This window comes from Sorghum bicolor, chromosome 5 (genome assembly GCF_000003195.3).
Source record: "Sorghum bicolor cultivar BTx623 chromosome 5, Sorghum_bicolor_NCBIv3, whole genome shotgun sequence".
In the NCBI taxonomy this organism is placed as follows: domain Eukaryota; kingdom Viridiplantae; phylum Streptophyta; class Magnoliopsida; order Poales; family Poaceae; genus Sorghum; species Sorghum bicolor.
In genome coordinates, this window is record NC_012874.2 from 65,347,421 (window position 1) to 65,356,419 (window position 8,999).

The following is an 8,999-nucleotide window of genomic DNA, read 5'->3' on the forward strand; positions in this document are numbered from 1 at the left end:
ATTTCCTTGAGTGCCGGCCGCCACAAATCAATTCCTTGAGGGTTAAACCATCATGAAAATAAATCAGTGGTCAGATTTTTAACATCGTTAAGAAAATCTAACGACACCCAAGGATATAGGTTTCCTTGAGTGCCAATGACACTCAAGAAAATGTAAAAACACCTAAGGATATAGGTTTCCTTGAGTGCCGATGGCACCCAAGAAAATGTAAAAACACCCAAGGATAGATGTTTTCTTGAGTGTCGATAACCCTCAAGGATATGCATGGAAAAAAAGAGAAACAATCTCATATTTGTTGTAGTTGAGAATCGAACTCATGACTTGATGTTCCATGTGAAACTAACTTACCACTACACCACGAAGTCTTTTGTGACTAAGTGAATGTTTCTTTCTTTTTGTTTTCACTTTAGTGGATCTTGTAATGAATATTTGAGAACCTAAATGATTTCAAATGAAAGAAGTTTGAATTATAAAGTTTTATATCTCATCGAGTACTATAACTTTGGTTTAGGTTGTATCTCTATCTGAGGTCATTTGAAAGATTCAAAAAATTTAAAGTTTAAAGTTCTAATAATTTAAAACATATTTTATGGACCTCAAATAATTTCAAATGGAAATTTCATCAACTAAGAAGTTGTATATCTCTTCGGGCTCTATAACTTTGATATAAACTTTGCCTCCATACGATATTATGTTACATTTTAGCTTTAAAATAAGCAGGCATCTCAAGCTAAGTGCTAGTATATGCATTCTCTAATGCATAGCAACACAAAATTATAACTTTTATTGGATTAATTTACTAACAAAAATTATATATCATTTTACAAACATGTCAATGAAGCGTTTATGTCTATAAAATGCAATGTCTAACTAACAAGAATGCATGAGTTCACTATATCGGTGGTTAAGAGAAATATGACTATAAACTGTTTTTTCCTTGGCAGCTACAATAATTTACTTGAGGGTTTACACCCAAAGAAACTAGAACTTCCTTGGAGGTTTCTAGTTACACCCAAGGAAATGTGAATTACCTTTGGTGGTTTATAATAACACTCAAGGAAACATAGAATTACCTTGGCGGTTTCAACTAGCACTCAAAGAAATATAGATTTAACTTGGCGGTTTGGTTTAGCACTCAAGAATATGTATGTTCTTGGGGTTTTATACAACCCTCAAGGTAATTGTATATCCTTGGGGGTTTAATTTCACCCCTCAAGGAAATTGCTGGCCCTCACTGTTTTCTGGTAGTGGTGGTTCATCTTCTTCTCACTCCTCACTTTTTTTATTTAGTTTGTGGAATAGAATGAGTTGATCGACCCATCACCACCTCATTCCCCACAAGCTAGTAATTATTATAGCTATGAGGAATGAGTTGATTCCACCAAAAAATTTATTGGATGAACTTATGATCCATCACCTTATGAAGGATGGGGTGTGTCCACAAACCAAACAGCGCACCATAAACCCACCATATAAGTGGGGTGAGTCCACAAGTCGAGGAAGCCATGGCATGATGGACTTTTTGGTTAGTAATCCAGCTGGCATATGAGGTTATATATATATATATATATATATATAAAAGCAATTATGTAGGGCAAGGTGCAGTCCCTGTGCTTCAATAAAATATAGTCTTTAGTTGAGGTCAAGTTGACGAGACTACTAGAGAGCTTCTTGACACGTGGATCTGTGCAGCAAACAAATATATAGAAGGATCTTGTTGTGTGTCTACTGCCACGAGGGCATCTAAGGCCTAATGTCCCTCAGAAAAAAATATTTTATTGTCCTCAATAGTGGAATAAATACTATATATTAATTGACCTATAGTTGCAGACATACAGTTACACGTACAAACACTTTTATTATAGATAAATGCAAAATGGACACGACATCAAAGAAACCAGCTATAACGTGTGCTGACAGGCAAGCGAATGGTCCTGTTAGCATTGTGTCAGTGCCTCTCTTGAGGCTGGTACATAGGAGTATATAAGAGCTAGAGTCCGTCAGCTCCTGCCTCAACCAGGGCCTTGTTTAGTTCCTAAATAATTATGTAAAAACTTTTAAATTCTCCATCACATTAAATCTTACAGCGCATGCATATAACATTAAATATAAATAAAAATAATAACTAATTGCACAGTTTGCTTGTAATTCGGGAGACGAATCTTTTGAGTAATTTGTCCATAATTGAACAATATTTGTCAAATACAAACAAAAGTGCTACCGTGTCCATTTTGCAAAAAAATTTAGAACTAAACAAGGCCCGATTGTATGTTGCAGATTCTGAGGTGTCACCTTGCATTCCAAGCACAACCTCCCCTCGTTCTCAGACCGCACTGTGCAGTACTAGGTACCCAGCAGATGAAAAAACAGGACGCGAGATGTAAGGAAAATCATTAGTAGAGAAATGACATAGTGGATGAGGACCTGTGTGAAGCGCACGGGGATATATACGATGAAAACCTTTAATTGGGGACAGATAGATGTTTAATTATATCGAAACACAGTTCATGGAAGCATTACATGGAAGAGTATTATAACTATATACCGGCTTCATTCATGAAAGGAATCTATTATCGTTCTCCCCAGCAGCCTTACCAACACCAGTGATAAGGGCTGGATGTTATCTCTTAAGAAAGACGCATCCGCACTCGGTAGGTGTGTTACAGGTGGCGCTGACGCAAACTTTGCCTTGTCTTTTGGCCTCCAGAAAGCATTTGAGCTTGGCAAGCAGGAAACTGCATTTTTCACATTGGAAACATACTTTCTCATCTGCAGGCACAAATATATATAATCCGTACTCACTTAGCAACCCGTTAAATGAGTTGTATTATGGCAAGCACATAACAGGTTACATACTCACCTTCCTCACAAGATGACAGTGTTGAAGACATTATCACAAGCATAATGCAAAGTGCAGCATGCACGGTCCTCATCCTATTGGTCTTGATGAGTGCCATGCAACGAAGAACAATATGGGTATATCTAATATGCTTATTCTTCTTGGTTCGCTCATAGTTATATAGATGCTGAGATACATCTTTGTTGCGAATATTAGTTTCGAGATATCTTTTGTATATGGTATTATATCATGTACCAATCTATATCTATATCTATATCTATATCTATATCTATATCTATATCTATATCTATATATCAAACATTCCCGACCCCCACTAGCATTCTACCTCGCCATGCAAGTTGTCCACATCAGCATCCACTAGCACATACAATTATCTCTTCACTTCAGCTATTCACATCCACATCGTTCCAAAATTAAAACATATATTTAGTTGTCCACATCAGAGTGCTAAGATTATGCAGTAATATGTATTATGATATTTATGTGCTCGTATGAATAAATACAAGTAGTATTTTTCCAGTATTATAAATATAGACACACCATTGACATAGATTTGCGCCTTAAATGTATGTATAATCTCAAAATCCACCTATAAAACTAGTCACATAGTGGACTGCCTTTAGGTTTCGATTTCTATGGGTAGCTGGTGCTTGTAGACACCCTTAGAAATGGCCTCTGTTTTTAGGGGCAGATGTGGTTGAGGAATTCCTAAATACAGTTGGTACTAAAACTAATTTTTGAGCCACGGTTGGGTAAATTGACAGGCCTCTGAAAAGAGGAACAACACGAACAAATCTATAACAATTGCAACTGAATTTGGGTGAACAAAAACTTGATAGATAATTTCATATAGCTCGGACAGAACTAAAATTTTGTTGTTCATGACCTTTCCATTTCAAATTGTTTGGTGTGCGATTTTCAAATTTCAATTTTGAATTTTTAGTTGACCTCAGATGCACCCAGTTCCCAACTTGTAGTAGCCGATGAATTTAAAACTACCTAGTTGAAACTTTTTCATTTATCATTTATGAACAAAAATATTGAAATACAAGATTCGTATAAGTTAGTATTAAAGGATATCAGGCTACACGTAATCACATGTAACTCCTTGGCTTAGTGGTAGGAGAAGAGGAACTACAAGCGCATGTGTTTTGCGTGAAAAATTGAGTGACTTCTACTCAGTCTAATGCAAATGTTGACAGCCGTTGTGGAGGTGGTGAAACAGTTGTTGATATGATGGTCTTTATTCCAATTAAATGGTGAGGCTAATTACTTAGTACATATATACCACGCCCAGTTCCAGATTCGATCTTCGCAAAAACACTAGTGAACCTGTTCGACAAAGCTGGGTGTGTCATATTTATGCATTCCAATTCATTTTAGAAAGTTAAGTAAAGCAGACTGCATAAGGTCGAAGAGCGTTTTGAGAAGAAATTTAGTAGCTGTAAAGGAAAACATCTATCGACGGGGGAGAAGACTAACACTGATTAATTCAGTTCTAAGTAGTCGACCTATGTATATGATGTGTCTTTCTTTGCAATACCAAGAGGGGTGCTTAAGAAGCTAGATTATTTTAGATCTAGGTTTTTTTTGGCAAAGTGATAACCATGGAAGGAAGTATCGCCTTGCTAAGTGGAGCATACTATGCCAACCTAAGGAACATGGGGGTTAGGAATTCACGATTTGGAGCAAAAGAATACTGCACTTCTAAGCAAATGGTTGTTTCAGTTGCTAACATCTGATGGGATATGGCAACTGATAATCAGAAATAAGTACTTAGGCTCAGATTCTTTATCCCAAGTTTATTGGAAAAGTCGGGACTCTCGTTTCTGGGGAAGCCTCATGAAGGTGAAATAGGAATTCCTTCGTTTTGGCTCATTTGTAATCAAAGACGGTTCCTAAGTGCGTTTCTGGGTGGACAAATGCTTGGAAACTCAACTCTAAGTGAACAGTATCCTTGCTTATATAACAACGCCAGACATAAGCAACGACTGTAGCAGAGGTTTTTAGCTCATCACCATTGCATTTATCATGGAGACGTGGTTTGATTGGACCTCAATTAACAGCCTACAATGAACTTCTTCCTCGCATTGCTAATATCAGGTTCACTCAAGAACAAGATGTTTTCCGCTGAAATTTGGACCCAAAGGGCCAATTCTCGGTGAAGTCACATTATTTGCCTTGATCAACCAAGATGTCCCAAACTAAATAAGATCATCTAGAAAACAAAGGTCCCACTAAAGATAGAGACTTTTATGTGGCACCTTCGAATAGGAGTTATTTTAAGAACAGACAACTTAGTAAAATGCAACTTGCTAGGCAATGAGAAGTGTTGCTTTTGTCACGAGAATGAGATAATTAATCATCTTTTCTTAGAATGTCGCTTTGCACAGGTAGTTTGGGGTTGCATACAAGTTGCGTTAAATCTCCCTCGGCCCTGTAGCATTTCCCACCTCTTTGGGAGTTGGCTTCGAGGGTTTCAGAAGGATCTCAAACCTTTAATTTTGTTGGGAGCAGCAGCTACTTGTTGGTCGCTAATTTGGTTATGCAGAAATGATTTGGTATTTGAAACGAAACATGTTTACTCTCCTTGCAGGTGGTTTATTCGGTAATCCATTGGCTGCGTACATGGGTTATCCTCCAAAAGCCTTATACAGAGGATTTGGCGCAGAAGGCTTTGCAACAATTGATGCAAGCGCTTACGGTGTTTTTCTCCCGGGCACATGAGTGGCGATCTAGTATTATAATTGATCGTCACTAAAGTGTCAGGTTTTTTCTCTTAGTCTTTGTGTTTAGGCAGAAGCCGAAAGTGAATTCATTTTTATTGTATCAACTTGGTATAATGACTGTGAATTGATAAAATCCTTCCTTTATCAAAAAAAAGCAAGTGATGTGAGGAGACCAAGTACATTGTGCATGATCACCCTAGTTCAGATATACATGATCCACGTGCATAATACAACTGACACAACAGAACAGAGAGACCCATATTGTAATGTCACATCTTGCTTTCTTTGGATCATGAGCCGACACTGCTGGACAGAGCCCCAGATTGGACATCGATACATTACCAACTATCTATTGTACATCATAGCACCATTGCCCCAGGATATTTGTGGGCCACTCACACCTCAGCAATCACATGTGCATCACAGGCGACACTTAGCTTACTCCACTGAACATCGAGTACCAGTATCCTGTGATCCTCAGCAGAAGACCCACTATACTTTCGAGTGGCGCGCACCCAAACCCCTTGTGCCCCTACCACATCATAGGACCAACACATACGTACTGATGACACAGTTCTATCGTGCTATGAAATCGAGAGTCAGCATAACCACCGAAAAGGAGTAGACTCACAAGGGGGCCAAAACACCAACGTCGTGTTAGGGCTAGAGAACGGATAAGATCAGGACAAGGAAGAACAGACACCCAACAAGGGAAGTGGAGAACAGATTAGTTCGTGTTTCAGTTCTTATCTTATTTGTTGTTACCCACACATTCTCACACATCTCTCTTCCTTTAATACATTTGGCTTATCTCCCGAACGTGATTATTCCCACAGCACAGCTGGCCTATGAGTCACGCCCACTTGGCCAGTGATCAGAGTACTTGACACCTGGTGCGGTCACTGTGTTTTAGCTCTTGTTCCTGTATCTCCACGTGCTGGACCGGCCACAGTCTCTTCTGCGCTTCAGGTTGAGCTGTTTCAGGTTCAGCTTCAGAGACATGGTCACCAGCAGCGGCCATAACACGTCTACTTGAAATGATGGGACAATTACATCGCCACTAGTTCTGCTCCATGCTTTGCACCTCAGCAGATACTGTTCCTGACGCCATCTATTTCCATGTGGCTTATATATATGTCGTTACGCATCTCTTGCCCTCAGTCCCCTGGCTTCATTAATGTGCCTTTAAATAAGGTAGAAACGGAGGTGGGTCAACACTCAAAGCATGTGGATGGCAATCGATACATCAAGTGGCACGGTATATGTGTCTTTTATAGGGGTCATCTCTAACAAGTAATAACAAGAACAGTCCAGAGAGGCAGAGACTACCCAGCTCTGCATTTTCACCCCATTAATTTTTGGCTGACCTCTAATGGAGAGGCTACAACCTCTCCTGATAAATGTATACACAGTCAGCTGTGTGGAGCATGCCACCACCTCCAGCTTTTGCAGTGCATTATTAGTCATCTCAGCATAGCAAAGTGTAATGAATGCCCAGAATTATCCAGGTGAGAAAAACCTGTAACACGTACAAGCCAAACCATATGAAATGAGTGTTGTTATGCGAAGAAGCTTCAAGAAGCTCTGAAGCAACTGAGGTCATAGGAAACTTGTTCTCCAAGCAAGCCAAATTATGTGTTCTGTTTGAAGTTTATTTATAGATCAAAACATTCCAAACTACTTAAGCTTCTTGTCATTTGGAGTTTTCTTGAAGCTAATTACCTTGCAGATGCCTCAAGAGCATGACAAACCTTCAGTACCAAGGTATTGGATGGTTTTCACTTATCAACTGAAAGCTTGCCGAAAACAAAAAACTTTGAGAAAATCCCATAATCATTAAGGTCATGGTAATTTTTCTCCAGTGCAGGATTTCATAAACTTCTTAAGCACGGATTCCTTGGCATCTCCTAGATGAATCCTTCGCTTTTAGCCCCTCGTATGCTCTCGAAGGAATGGCAAGATCAGCCAAACTTTCTGATGGATCCACCAAGTTATCGCGAATGTGTTTTTACTCACTATATGTCACAGAATGTTAAAAGTAGACACGCAAATTGTGTTAGCAGAAGCCTGACCTAGATCTGCAACTTGTATCTCTCTTTTCTCTCAGTCTCTCTACACATGAATTTCGAAGCAACATGTCCATTGGCAGCGGGAAATTGTCAATGACAGGGGGCAAACTGACGCGTGGCTGCAGGTGACCTCGAGCCTCGATCGAGTTCATGGCTTCACTGCTTCACCACGGTCATGGGTGCCTTTGACGCATTTATAACAGAGATTATCAGGCATGCGGTGCATCTATATACGAGGAATTCGAGAAGCAAGCAAAATAGAAGTGATTGGATGTTTGGATGGATTTTCATTGTTTTTAGTGCTGTTTTTGCTTTGTCCCGTTGCAACACATGGGCACTCATCCAGTTACATTAAATGTACTTGACTCAACATGTTAGTATTAAAGTTTTTGAATTCGATCACAACTATCTGTTATATTGTTTTTCCAGGTGCCAACGTACAAAGAGGTCCGCTTGATAATTATGTGACAATGTGACTCTTCCTTGTAACACATTTTTGTTTAAAGCGCTTTAGAGCCATCACATGTGAATGCACAGTGTACGTTCCGCGAGCACTATTTGATTTGGTTCCTAGTCGCATGTGGTGCATGCTGATTTTAGATCATTTTTTAACAACCCTGATTTCTTCCAAAAAACTTACAACAGGTACGTAATTATATCAGCCAGCCTTTTTATTTTGTATTTAATCTATTCAAAAAAAGTTTAACTGTTAAATGTTTTCATTTTAAAAAAATCAATGTGGCTCAGATATGTCTGCTCTTTTACTTCCTGGTGAGTACTAGGAGTATCGTATGTTGCAAGGACCATTTTGGAAAGGCCATGGAACAGCAACAGGCTCCATTCCTGGGGACCCAAGTACAAACATTCTCCAGTGACTAGGAGTAGAACGAGCACTCGCAGGTGACCCATATTATGTGGCACAAACGCTGACCACTGTCGTACGTCATGGGTCAGCTCATGACTAGCCATCCGAACACAGATGCTCGATACAACCCCAGTGGTTCTTTTGCACATCTACCTCATAGGCACATGCGGTTCCTGATGCCTTCTATTTCTATGGGCTCTCTTTAGAGGAAACTGATGATGGTTGATAAGATATATCAAGGGTGAAGATGATATGCACCTTTTATAAGGGAGTCATTCTTTAACAAGAAAAGGCTGACAGCTCGCAAGCTGCATTTCCTCCCTTCATTGAGTTCATTGATGGATGTTTGCTTGTTACTGTAAGGGGAAACACCATAATTACACACAAGCGGGTGTGCATGCCTGTTACACTGTCGAATCTCACACACCGCAAGAGAGGTCTGCAGGATTTAAACTACCAGCTGCAAAACAGCATGC

At 39.4% G+C, this 8,999-nt stretch overlaps 1 long non-coding RNA gene across 1 annotated transcript; it reads right to left on the reverse strand.

Moving 5' to 3' along the window:
* On the reverse strand, positions 2,447 to 2,968 carry LOC110435324. Its single transcript, XR_002452965.1, has 2 exons — positions 2,861 to 2,968; positions 2,447 to 2,769 (listed from the first exon to the last, which is right to left on the reverse strand). It is a non-coding gene; the product is annotated as an uncharacterized LOC110435324 (long non-coding RNA).